This window comes from Eubalaena glacialis, chromosome 19, assembly GCF_028564815.1.
Source record: "Eubalaena glacialis isolate mEubGla1 chromosome 19, mEubGla1.1.hap2.+ XY, whole genome shotgun sequence".
Classification (NCBI taxonomy): Eukaryota; Metazoa; Chordata; class Mammalia; order Artiodactyla; family Balaenidae; genus Eubalaena; species Eubalaena glacialis.
The window spans coordinates 50404083-50417994 of NC_083734.1; positions in this window are offsets into that span (position 1 = coordinate 50404083).

The following is a 13912-nucleotide window of genomic DNA, read 5'->3' on the forward strand; positions in this document are numbered from 1 at the left end:
AAAAAATTTTTTTAATAATAAATAAATAAAATAAATATTAAAAAAAAAGAACCACTCTACAAGCAAATTTGTGGTAAATCGTGTGTTTACTTTTAGAGTAAGGGTATAAATGCATGTTGGATATTTATTTTATTCTTTTAGTTACCCATACTTCTTTTTTTTTCTTTTAGCCTTTTCTTACTTTCTGGGACTATAAGACGGTCCAGGCTCATCTTGTATTTTCTCAGCCTCAGCCCCAGTACCAGGCATTTCTCCAAGGAGCCCTGGTTCCTTTTATCGAAGATAGGATTTAGAAACCAAAATCTGGGCATGAAGTACTCTTGTGGCCACTGGGGTGTTACGTGTTTCCAGGACTCTCAGGGGGCAAAGCTAGGAAATATGGGTCTGTGTGCTCACCCACATATGCACATCTGTTTTGTATTTATCTGCACATATGATGCAGACCTGAGTTCACACTGATATGACCGTTCATTCTGGCCTTCTCCCCAAGCGTATCTGAAACTTCCTTGTCCAGCTGTTCCCTACTGCACGTTTACTTGTTAAATCCTAGTGTACATGTAAAGTAGGTTCAAACTGCTAACCTGTACCACTGTGGGAAATAAATTTACCAACTAGAGTTCAGTATGTATATAGAGTCATCTTTTCTTTATAGCATTTAGCAAAGCACTGTTTTGCAAAGTTGTCCAAGTCAGTTCCTTTCTGTCTCCCCTTTTAGTGAGGGTGTGTCTTCCATCTGATACACCAGACTCCCTTCAGCCTGCACTGGCCCGGGACCTCGCACATCCAGCTGTTCTTGACTTTTTCATAGCCAAGGTCACTCTTTGTGGTGTCCTATGGGGTTGCACAGGTGCATGGAGTACACACCCCCATCATAGAACCACCCAGAACAGTTCCATCACCCTACAACTTCGCTAGTGAGGCCCTTGAGGGGACGCAACCCTGGCAACCACTGTTCAGTTTTCTGTCCTTATAATTTTGCCTCTTCAAAAAAAAAAAAAAAAAAGTAAATAAATAAATAATTAAATAACATCTGGTGGTGAGGTACACTTCCCTATTGACCCTGGGAGTGGCACATGGGGGGCCTCAGTGGACAAAGATCCACACCACCCACACAGCCGAGACATGGTGGGACAGGTCAGGGCCAGCCCCAGGGTATGAACCCCAAAGCCAGGCACCACACTGGAGCACCAGGGGACATCCAGAAGTGGCACTGGCTGAACAGCCGCTGTGGGAACAGCAAGAGGCACCACTAGGTCCGTTTGCACAGAAGGAGTGGCGTCCCGGGCAGGGTGGCTGGTGAGGTGACACTGGGGTCCCTTGGGAAACACCACTGGCCCCAGTTCCCAGAGGCTTTGTGTCGCTGGCAGCAGGAGGGCAGTGTTCACAGCCTCTCTCCCCTCCGCCTCTCCCTCCTTCCTGCTTCTTCCCCTTTCACTGGCATAACAGGGATTTGACATCCTCATCCTTTGCTAGGATCATTCGGAGTCAGGTTCTTGACTTTCAAGGCGGATGCAGGAAATGTGTGCCTCATGTCGCTCAGAAAGTCACCGACACACACTGCTTTTCACTGATGTGGCCTTAAGTGTTTTCCCCTGGGTTTCGGGACCTTGTAGACAAAGCTGGTCTCTATCTCTGTCTCTCTCTGCCACCCTCCTCTCTTACTTTTCTAGCTGTCTGTCTGTCTCTGTCTCTCTCACTCTCCACCCCCGCCTCCTCCTCTTTCCCTCTCCCCCAGCTGCTCCATCCTTCTTCTGCAGACCAGCTTCCCAGACTCTTGGTTCTGCTGCATCCAAACTGCAGCTTCCCTATCCTGGTTGTCTACAGACCCTCCAACATGTGGCGCCCACCTGCTCCCTCTGGCAGAGGGTCACTGGCTGCCCCCAGCCCCATCAGGTCATCCCCATATCACTGAGTACTGCCCTCCATTCTTCTCCTGTCTCCCTTCTGTGACCTTGTCCTCTGTACTTGCATGAGTGAAATCACCTTCTGACAGACCCCTCTCTCCCCACCTAGCCCCTCCAATCTCACACCAACTCTGGCAAAAATGACCGGCTTAAAATGTGGATGGATTCCTAGCCCAGCCCTGCCCAGCCCGCCTGCTCCCCCTTCACTTCCCAGGCAGGACACACCCAGAGGAGGGGCCTCAGGAGCCCCTCGGTCCACCCAGCACACTCCACACTTAGATGCTGGGCTGGTGTGGCTCCTCTGGAAAGAACCTTGGACACCTTCCCACAGCATATTTGTGAGAGGGCAGGGGAGGCAGGTGTGTCCCTTGTCTTATGGGCTTAGATCCTAGGGAGAGGGCAGGTGGGCACAAGGCCAGTCAATACAGAAGCCACAGTTTGTAGAGGGTGGGTCCCTGGAGGAGAGCCCGAGGCTGGTGAGAACAGAGGGGAGGGAAGCTCAGAGAGGAGGGGAAACCTGACCCTGCAGGTAAGGTCTTTTGTCTCCAATGGAAAGACATTGGAGATTTTTAAAAAGGGGGATGCCTTGACGAAATGTCTGTACCTATAAATGACGTGGGAACAACAGGACAATATGCAAACGACGAACCTTGACTTAAACCACACACCTTACACAAGAATGAACTCAAAATGGATCATAGATTTAAATACAAAACTATAAAACTTTTAGGAGAAAACATAGAGAAAATCTTCATGAACTCGGGGTTAGGGAAAAGTTCCTAGACTTGACATCAAAAGCCCCGGGACAAACTGTGACAAACAGTGACAAACTGGACTTCATCAAAATTAAAAACTTTTGCTTGGCAAAAGACGATGTTAAGAGAATGAAAACAAGATATAGACTAGGAGAAAATATTTTCAAATCACATATCTGACAAAGGCACTGTATCCAGAATAGAGAAAGAACGCTCAAAATCCAACAGTAGAAAAGCAAATAATCCAGTTACAAGCTGGGAAAGGACTTGAACAGATGCTTCACCACGAAAAGATACATGGATGGCAACTAAGCCCATGAAAATATGTTTAACATCATTAGCCATTAGGGAAATGCAAATTAAAACCATGGTGAGATACCACTACATACCAAATGGATGGAGTTAAATTACTGACAATATTGAGTGCTGATAAGAACACGGAGCAATGGGAACTCTCATTCATGACTGGGAAGAATGCAAAATGGTATGGTCACCCTCAAGCACAGTTTAGCACTTCTTATAAAGTTGGACGTATATTTATGATATCACTCAGCAATTGCACTTGTGGGCATTTACCCAAAAGAAGTTAAATCTTTTTTTAAATAATTAATTCATTAGTTAATTAATTTTTGGCTGCATTGGGTCTTCTTTGTTGCTGCACGCGGCGTTTCTCTAGTTGCGGCGAGCAGGGGCTACTCTTCATTTTGGTGCACGGGCTTCTCACTGCAGTGGCTTCTCTTGTTGTGGAGCATGAGCGCTAGGCACACAGGCTTCAGTAGTTTTGGCATGCGGTCTCAGTAGTTGTGGCTTGCGGGCTCTAGAGCACAGGCTCAGTAGTTGTGGCGCACGGGCTTAGTTGCTCCGCGGCATGTGGGATCTTCCCAGACCAGGGCTCGAACCCATGTCCCCTGCACTGGCAGGTGGATTCTTAACCACTGCACAACCAGGGAAGCCCCAAAGAAATTAAATCTTACATTCACACGAAAACCTGTACACAGGTGCACATGGCAACTCTGTTCAACAACCACACAAACCTGGAAACAACCCAAATACCCATCAGTGGAGTAAGTGGGTTCACATAGGATGGCACACCCCACAGTGGCGCACGACCCTCCAGTGAACGGAAGGAGCTGTGATACAGCCGGCAGCTGGGGTGCATCTCAGGTCATTACACGAGTGAAAGGAGCTGGGCTCAAAGGTGACATTCTGTGTGATTCCATTCGTAAGAAACAAAACTATAGGGATGGTTGCCAAGGGTTGGGTGGCGGAGGGTGTGACTATAAAATGGTTTGGGGGCAATGTAGCTCTTCTGTACCCATAAAGTTATTACATGAATCTATAAATGTGTTCAATTCATAGGACCGTACACCGAAGAACTATAATTTTACTGAATGCTAATTTAAAGAATTAATGTCTAAACTTAATAATGAGCAACTTTACAAGTAAAACCCCAACCTCATTCCCCACTGAGCCCCCTGTGAGCCCGGGGGTGGGGGGCATGGAGCCTGTCAGATGTTGCCCAGAAGCAGGGGAGCGGGCTGCAGGTCTGGACCAGGTGGACCTGTCAGGCTCCCAGAGTCTGTTCTGGACCCGGGGCCAGCTCCGCCGAGTGGGCTCCCTCAGACTGCCGAGCCCAGGCTGGCTGCTCCTGTGGGTGTGGCCTCCTCTGACCTGCCCAGCGTGCGCTTCGTTTGCACTTGGACTGACTTCAGATTTTTTCCAGTTAAATTCTGCCCTGCCTTGCTCTTGATGGAGGGTAAAGAAGGCCAAGGCTTTGGGTAGAAAAGTCCCGTGTCAGAGGCCTGAAGGGCGGGTTACGGATTCTCATCCCTCCCTTCAGCAGAGACCAAGTCACAGAGCCCATTTGTGGAAGATCCTGGCCCCTGACTCGGTGATTCCCACAGGAGGAGGTCAGCTGGAGCTACGGTTGCTTGTGTTATGCCAGGCAGGCGGCCCTGAGGAGAGCTGCCCAGGTCAGACTCTCCCAGGAGCAGAGATGCCCAGGATCAGACTCTCTCAGGGTCAGACTCTCCCAGGGTCAGACCCTCCCAAGATCAGATTCTCCCAGAGTCAGATCCTCCCGGGGTCAGACCCTCCCAGGATCAGAGATGCTCAGGATCAGACTCTCCCAGAATCAGACTCTCCTGGAATCAGAGCTGCCCAGGTCAGACTCTCCTGGGCATCGGGGGAGCAGCCTTGGTTCAGGACCAGCTTCTGGTGGGATCTACCCTTCATATGGCCTTGGAGACTACTGCTGGTGATAGGCAGGGTGAGGAAGGAGGCATCTGGGTGAAATCACGGGAGGACAAATGGTTGGAGCTTGGAAGGAACAAAGTGAACAGGGGTTGGGAGGAGAGGAATCAATCAGAGAAAAGTGGGAAATGAGGGTTTCAGGGATGTCAGATGCTCACCAGAAAAAGGGATGAAAACCACAGGGGGATGTCTGCATCCTTGGAACCTCCCAGCTCTTGTGAACACAGAAGGGAAGGGGGCGGGGTCCCCCAGATCTGCTTTAGGCATCAGCAGTTCCGGACCCCCTCGGAGGGCATCTAACCCCAGGGGAGACAAGAGGACCCTGACAGGAGCCTAGGGCAGCCTTGTACCCCATCAGAGACCACGATCACCCCCACCTGTGCTAGCAACCCACGGTGAGACCCCTTGGGGTGGCCTGTGACCAACACTCAGAGAAGAGTGAACAGGCCAGGGCCTCGCACTGGGCAGGAGACCCAAACCAGAGCCAGCATCTCTTGAATCGCAGGAAGACGGAACCAAGATGAGGCAAATCTCCCTCCAACCCAACGATACTCAATTCTGTGGACATTAGCTCCTCAAGAGTTCCTAGGAGCATGTGGTATCAGAACTGGTGTCCAATTACTTTACCGCAGTCTTTATTTTGTTTCTCTTGCAGGCTGAGAAGGGATGGGGAAGAGTTGTGGGAGGTGGGCCGAGCAGGGAGATGCTGATGAAGAGGAGTTAACCCCATAAGAGGAGGCGAGTGAGAATGGGTGGCGGAAGGGGCAGGAGAAGACACTTCCTTACAAGTGGGGATCTGCGTCTGGGCAGTGTGGGGTGTCCACAGAACCGTCGGGATGATGTTTGTCTAGTTCAGACAGCCCCAGAAGCCATCAGCCACAAAGGAGGCACCTACAGCATCTCCTCTTCCTCATCCTGGGCCCCCATCTCAGGGAAAGGGGGTGCTGTCAGAGCTCGGGCCCAACACCCTGGTTACTGGGGGTGAGTGCGGGGACCTGAGGGGTCCTCATCTCTGTCCCCATTCCCACCCTGCTCTCAGTCCCCAGTGATCTGTCTCCATCTATCTATCTATCAATCATCTATCATCTATCATCAATCTGCATGAACAAGGTCAAGTCAACAGGCTCTAAAGTACATTATCACATCACATGTTTTCTGCTCCAGTGTGTGCGTGTGTGTACGTGCATGTGTGTGTGTGTGTGACAGAGAGAGAGAGGGGGTCGGGGGCCGGAGAGAAAGGACAAAGGAACTGTGTTAAATGGGCCTTCCTGCTCTAAGGGCCTCAGTATCCTCACCTATAAAGCAGATGGTAGCAACTCCAGCACCTCCAAGATGCAAGTGAGCGGAAGGCACGTCCTAGCCTTCTGTGAGACAAGCAAGATGGTTCTCTCTGGGGGACCAGCGGGGGGAGAGGATTAACCACCAACTCCGTAACTGAGTAACCAGCAAATCTTGATTAGAACAAAGCAGCAGGTGGAAAGTTATGGGAGCCAATGTCAGCACCAGGGGGTGAAATCTGGGATTTTTCAACTCCAAGGGGGCAATCCAGGTAAGGGAAAAATCCTCTCTCTGGGGCTGGGTTGGGAAACTAATTGGGTGAAGTAATGAGTTGAAATGGACTCGACCAAGTGCCAAGTTGTAGCTGAGTGTCCTGGAGACTGGAGATCTGGTTCAAACTTTTATGTATTTTTAGGCGAACTGTTACAGTGTTGTCTTCAGTTAGAGCGAGCTTTTACAGAGAATGATACCACGCTCCTGAATAAAGAAGGAGCAAGGCCCAGGAACACCCCCAGTGTGGAGGGCGCTGCTGCCTGGGTCCGGAGGGGCTTGTGGGGCTAAGCAGGCTGGGGATGCGCATTCAGGCAGTGGAAATGCAGAAGCCCAGAGTCAGAGAGATTGTGCAGCTGGGTGAAAAAGCCATGCACTATCTCGAGTGGAATCCAAGGTACACACTAATAAGCCACGCAAAACTTGCATCTGGTTCCCCCAAATATTCTTTTCCACCCTCTGCAGCCTGTTCACTCTCTTGGGGTGTCCTGCCAAGGGTCACCTCGTAGACTAGAGCTCAGGCCACGTCCTTGGATTTCCTGGTGCGTCCATGGGATCAGCTGGCCCATCCCATGGGAGCCTGTGTCCTTACCTGGACCTTGCTTTATCAAGGAGGAAGCCTCGACTCTGGGGCCTGCAAAGGGAATGGGCCGGGGCAGGGAGCAGGGTTGGAAGGCTTAGCCGGTCACTGTGGCTCAGCGTCCAGCCCTCCTGCACTCGCCCACTTCCAAGAGGAAGTCTGGGAACGGAGCCCAGCTCCTGGCGCCAAAGCTTTGCTTCTGCCCTTCCTGACTCTAGAAATTGGGGTCCAGGTCCCTGGTCTTACCAGTCTGCACCCCTACCCGCTGTCTGAACCTGTCCTGGGGCTCTGGGAACCTTGGGTTTGAGCAGATAGATGCCCAGGGCTGGTGCCCAGCGCACACTGAGGTTCCCTGTGGCCAGCAGGTGGCGCTGCAGGAGCACTGGAGGGGCAGCGGGCTGGGCCCACGCCCTGCAGCCCTGGCTGGAGCCCCAGGTGGTGGCTGAGGCTCCCCTGCTGGCTGGGGAGTGTGGGCTCAGGGTGAGGGGTCAGGCTGCAGTGCAGAGAGGGCTGCGACGTTGGAGGGTGTCCCAACGCAGAGGCCGGAGCTCTGGGAAGCCCTGCACCACTTTCCCATGTTTTCTGCCCTCTGTGTCCGATGCTTCGGGTGTGGTTCCACTTAGGCAACCTGGTCAGCCCTTGATTGATGCCCGTTTCATGGATAAGAAGGTAGAGGCTCAGGTCAGGGGCAGGACCCAGGATGCACATGTCACGGCCCTGCAGCATCCGAGGCAGAGAGTCAGCATGTTCCCACCATTTCTGTCCCAAGCCCCGGGGTCTCAGGTCGGCCTGGGGCCCTCGGTCTCCAGCCCGTCCACCAGGCTGAGGGTGTGTGCAGTGCCGGCATGGGTGGGTGTCTGTGAGCGTGTTGGGGTGTGAGGTGGGGGTGTGTTTCTTGTGGGTGAGTGTGAGTGTTCTGAGTGTATCTCACGGTGTGTGTATCTCACAGTGTGTGCGCCAGGCGTGCGTGTCTGTGTATCCAAGTGTGCATGTAGTTTCTGGGTCTATCTGAGCCTGTACGCTTCATCTCTTCCTCAGTCTAAGATACTCAGACAAGTTGTCTCACAAAAGCTTCCGCAAGACGGGTCCAAGCCATTTCCTCTGCTCAAAGGGGGCACCAGCGTCTGCAGGTGGAGATGTCCCCACCCTTCATGTGACTTCACTTAACACCATCCCTGCTGACCCTGGAGGTGCCCCAGGGATGACGACAATTCACGTGACTTCACTTGACACCATCCCTGCTGACCCTGGAGGTGCCCCAGGGATGACGACAATTCTTGGAAGGGGATGCTCGGTGAAACTCATCAACTCCCCTTTGCTTCCAGGAGCAGCAGTAACTTTGCTTACATTTGGCAAGTCCAAGTTGCCTCAGTTTGGAAGTCATGTGGCTGGGCTTCCTGGAGCTCGAGCGTGACTCAGCTCGAGAAGGCTCCGGGCTGCACTCCGTCCACCCACAGCCCTCGGAGGCTGGCCACATCGCGCCTCTGCAGGCCCAGCACGTGGATCCTGCTCCCTGCCGCCCTCACCCAACCTCCTCGGGAACACCTCACCTGCCGCCACCCTATCCTGGGGGGTACATGGGGCGTGGAGGGTGGGCTCTACAAGCCCCCCAGCCCAGTAGGTGATTAGGACAAGCTGGGCAGTGGCAGCAGCTGACCCAAGGAGCTGAACAACTTGAGAAGTGATGGCCATCAAGCACTCTGGTGGCCCTGGCAGGTCAAGGGGTGAGAGAGGAGGGGCTGGACGGCTGCAGAGCCGGGACTGAGGGGCCGTGGGGCCTGGCCAGCTGCTGGTCTCTCCTGGGATTTCCAACATCAGTTGGTGCCCCAGCAAACCTGTGTGGGAGCAGGAGGGCTGAGTCACAGGCGCTTGGTCAGCCTGTAATGAGAGATGTTTTAAAATATGCAACGTGAGAGAGAAGTTCCGGGTAGACCTTGCCAAGAGAGAGGACCCCGGGTGTGTGCATTTTGCTAACGGAAAGAGGCTCAGAGGGGACAAGAGGCCATAAGCAGAAACTTGGGCAGGCCCATGGGTCCCACCAGCCTGCCCAGAAAGTGACACTCTGGAAGCACACCTGAGACTGCCCTGTCTGTGCCCAGTTCCACTGCCCTGAATGTGCCCGGTGGGCAGCAATCAGGTCCCCAGCCTCGCGTTCCCTGCGCACCTGCTGCGGGGCCGTCTTTCCAGACTTTGGACTTCACCAGCTCTCAGGGCAGGGCTGAGCCCAAACGTGCCTGCTCTGATCGTCTCAGGAGAGGGTTCAGAGCTCCTGCAGGCAGCATGTCAGTGGGGGCCCAGGGCCTGCCCAGAATGCCCACCCCAGTCCAGATTCCCGTCACTCACACCCCTCACTGCCCAGACCCCTACCTACACCCTCCCAGGGGGATTCTCGACAGTGCCTCTGGCTGCATGTCCTGTGTTCCAGCCCAGCTTGGATGCGTCCCAACCAGGTGGTGTTGGGCAGGCTGCTCTCCAGGGAATGCAGGAAGGGGTGTCTGAGCCCAGAGTACATGCCCTCCTCTGTACAGACGAGAATGCGGCCCCGTTGGTGCAGTGTTCTGTGGTCCTCGGACCTAGGAAGGCTCCTGTGACCCTGGTTGCCCCACTTGTCCTCCTCTGGCCTCTGGGAAGGTCTCCCCTACCCCAACCCCACCCCCAACTCTGCCGCCAGCCAACGTCTGCTCAGGGGAGCCCAAAGGGATGCTCAGTATCAACACCATCTCCATCAGACTGATGGAAGTCAGAAGTCGGTGCGGAGGGCCTGTGCCCTCTTGCAGAAGGATGGGTGGGGGTACTTGTGAGCAGTGCCCCCTCTGGTTTCCATTCAGTGCCATTGGTCCCCATGAACTCACCAGGAACAGGCGGCATTCTTGTCTAAAGCACAGAACGGGATGCCTGGGACACTCTGCAGGCCCCACCCCCAGAGCTTCCATCCACCTGCCCCGGAAGCAGTTGGCACCCCTGCACCCAGGCTGTTCTGATTTTGGGGGTCCCTGGCATGTCTGATGGGCCTCAGCCCACGAGGCGTCGAGGGCCTAGCAGAGGAGGCTGGGATCAACCCTGAGAGCCCTGCTGCTCTGGGGCTGTGCTGGGTCCGTGAGAGCTGAGACGGCAGAGGAAGGGCCACTGCCAAGGGAGCTGCTTGGGGAGGGGGCCGCTGCCCTGCTCCGACCTCCCCACCGCTGGCTGCTGCCTTGACCCACTGCTGCCCTGAGTCTAAGACCTCTTTGTTGACAAGCAGCCGTTCCCTTGCCCCAGCCCTAATCCAGCTCCAATTAGAGGGAGAGCATGTGCTTTGACTGAATGGCCTGGCTGGTGGCAGAGCCTGAAGGCGTGCTCACCCGCTGGCCCGCTGGCCTAGCACAGGGGCCCTTCCTTGGTTTGCGGAATGTGGCTTTGAGAGCTGTGGCCACTCCACACAGAAACCAGAGTGCCCGAGGGGCACCTCTGCAGCCTCAGCACCCCCTCCGCAGCCAGAGAGAAGAGAATGGAAGGAGTGAGTGAGGCTGGAAGATGGAGGAGGGTCAGGTCGCACCGGCCGGGGTGTCAGGAGGAGGGCAGCCTCTGCATCTAGGCGAAGGGGACTTGGAGGGGTTCCCCCAGCTTGCCAGGAGAGGGTTTCCTCCAGCTGGAAAACTGGCTTTTCAGTGGAGTTGTAGCTTCTGGAGGCACAGGTGGAGGGGGTGGGCAGTGATAGTCAGGGAGGGGTCATGAGCAGGGTCTTATCAACGTCATCTCAGCCTCACCCACCCAGAGCACCTAATGTGATGCTCACGGCCACTCTGGGTGGGCTGGGCTGCCCTCATGTGACCTCATAGCCCCTGGCAAGGAGCCAAGCAGCCTGTCCTTTCAGGACGCCAAGCTTGCCCTAGGCCTGTCCTGCTCTGATGGTTTCTGTGCCATCTCAGTCCCTGCTGTGTGTGGCATTGGGCAAGTTCCCCAACCTCTCTCTGCCTATTTCTTCTTCATCTGTAAATTGGGTGTGATTGGAGGACAAGATGCCCAGGACCTGTCAAATGCTTGGAGCAGAGCCCAGGGTGGGCTCTTCCTTCCCGGAGCCAGACTGGTGAGTGAACTCTGCGGTGTGAGCCCAGGAAGATGAGGAGGTGGAGGCCAGCCGTGGCAGATGTACATCTCACAGAAGAAGCCTTTGGGGAGCGCTCCCTCCATGTTCTGAATTTTCTTCCTTTTGTGCATTAGCAAGTTGGCACAGAAATAGCCGGCGCTTCGTAGATCTACGTGATGAAGGTTCTGGACCTTAAATGATGGGCTTTGGGGTGGCGATTGAGCAGTCCCTGAGGTTCGAGGATGAGCTCCCACACTGTGAGTGCCTGGGGCAGGCAATCAAGGATTCGGCAGTCTAGAAACAGTGGAGAAATAGATGACAAGGGAAGAAAGGGGTGGGAACAGGCTGGGTGGACACTCAGTGCCCCTGGCTAAGGTTGTCACCAAAACCTGGAGGGAAGGCCGAGACCACTCCCAGGTCTTGCCTCTGTGGCTGCCCAGCTTGGAGTCTGATCTTATCAAAGTCTGTGTTGCTCAAAGATCCTCTTCAGGCAGTACCAGGAACAGGGTCCTGAACTGTGCGGACCCGGCCACGTGCGATTAAGATTCAGGTTCACAGAGACAGGCCCTGACCAGTGCGCTGGCCTCATGGGGAGCTAGGAGCCTGGGGAAGATCTTCACAGTTGATAACTGTGTTCAGATGCTGTGCTTTGCCATTTAAACACTTTAAAAAGAAAGCCAGCCATCCCAATATTTACCGTACGGTAAAGTCCATGGCCAGACAGGGCAGTGTGGACAACCAGGGACTGGGCCTGCGACACAAGAGGACCGAGGCTGAGCTGGGAGTCTTCCAGGCCAGAGTCGGTGATGCTTAACTCCGTCCATGCCGTGAAGCTCCACATCCCCCTGCTGCTTGATCACAGGCTTGGAAACGGTAAGATGTTCTGTAAAGCTCAAACACACATTCCATTGCCGGGTCAGTGAGGGCAGGGCTGGTTCTTGGCTGAGCCCAGGATGGGCCCTTACAGGCGTGGACAGGGGAGAGCTGGCTGGGAACAGATCCCGGCATCTGCCCCGCCTGGCACTGCCCAGCAGGAGGGACTGGAGGAGACAGTGACCCCTTGGCAATCGTTCTGCAGCCAGACACAGATGCGAGGGTCCCAGTACCACCCAAATGCTGGCCGACCAGGGACTGACCTCAACTGGCCAAACCCTGTGTGCACCCCCAAAAGCACTTCCCCACCCAGTGTCTCTAGCCTGGATCCAGGTACCTGGGCTTGGAGTATTGAAGAGAAATCATACCCCTGGTCTCGGAAGAGGTGCCTTCCCTGAGCTCAGGCCATTCGAGATGTTTGGATTCAGAAACCCAGGAAGAGCATGAGAGGAGGTCAAGGGTGAGAAATGAGACACCAGCATCCCAGCCAGTGGAGACAGTCAACAACCCTGGGTGCTAGGGTAAGAGGTCAGAAACCAAGTCCGCACCTGTAGGTGGGGGGAGAGGAGAAGGGTCTGATTCACTCAGGAGCGCCGCCCTTGAACCGCATGGGAGGGGCAGGAGTGGGATGGGTGGGGGCCACAGGAGCACACGAGGATTTGGAGAGCACAGCTGTCACCCCCTCCCAGGGAGATCACAGCTGTACCTCCACATCCTGGGGAATCTCTGAATCTCGCCAGCCCTTTGCGAATGGTAACGTCCACCCCTCAGCCTTGCTTGGAATGGTGAAGGCATCAGGAGCCATGGGCAAGCCCAAGCCCCACTTAGCCCCCGCTTCAGCCCCAGCCATCTGGCTCCCCCCTCTCTCCGCCTGGGTTGCGAGCAGCCAGTGAGTACCTGCTAGGTCCCGGCAAGACGAGAGCGGCTGGAAGGCAGAGAACAGGCCCCCCCGCCCCCCTGGCCTACTCACGCCAAACCATGTGCACGTGTGCATGAAGGCGTGTGCATGTGTGCGCGTGCATGTGCACACCCGTGGAAGCCCAGGCGGGTATACGAGCATGTGCACGTGTGAGCACATGGGGGTGAGTGTGTGTGTGCATATGTGCACACATACACAAGTGTGAGCACTCACGCATTTGTGATGACTGGGCAGGGGCTGGGCTGCTGTTTTTCCTGGTTCACTTTCAGGCTGAGCTGAGCGAATAAACTCTTCTTTCTCCCTCTGGGGGCCTCTCCCCAGGAGGGGGGTCTGGAACCTCCTGATTTCTTTAGTTTTCAGAACCTAAATCTCAGGGCACAGAGTCCACAAGCTTTTGAGGACCTATGAAACTGTTGAGACTCGGGGAGACCACTTTTACTGGCTCCAAAATATGAAAACTGCTTTTGAGTTTTGCAGCCACTATCTGGGGACACGCCACAGGTGTGTGTTTTGGGGATTTCCTGGGAAGGGCGTGTTCCCGAACATGCCTCCTCCCCAGCCAAGGTGCCTTCCCTTCTCCCCCCAGCCCCCGTCCCCCCAGGACCCCACCCAGCCAGGAGGCAGAGAGAGGCCCTGACTCAGGCAGAGCTGGGCCAGCTCACCTCCTCTGCTGCCTTCCCGCCGAGCTGACCCGGATGTCCAGAGCGCTGCCTGTGATGAGCTGGAACCCCACCCGCCTCCACGGCCACGTGCCTCAGGCCTGGGGCTCGGGGAGGAGGTCCAGCCCAGTGCAGGCCCCCAGGGAGGTGTCCCCGCCCCAGGGAATGGGGGTGAAAGGCATGCGGGACTTCCTCAGCACTTGCTGGCCTTTCCGTCAACTCTGAGCTGAGTTTTTCTCAAGTTCACATTCAACATTGACTTAGGCTCACGAGGCAAATGATTTGCCTGCTGGCTCTGCAGCTCACGGGCTGGTGCTGGGTGGCCCTTATCCTCCCTGGGCTCTTCCCCCTCCAT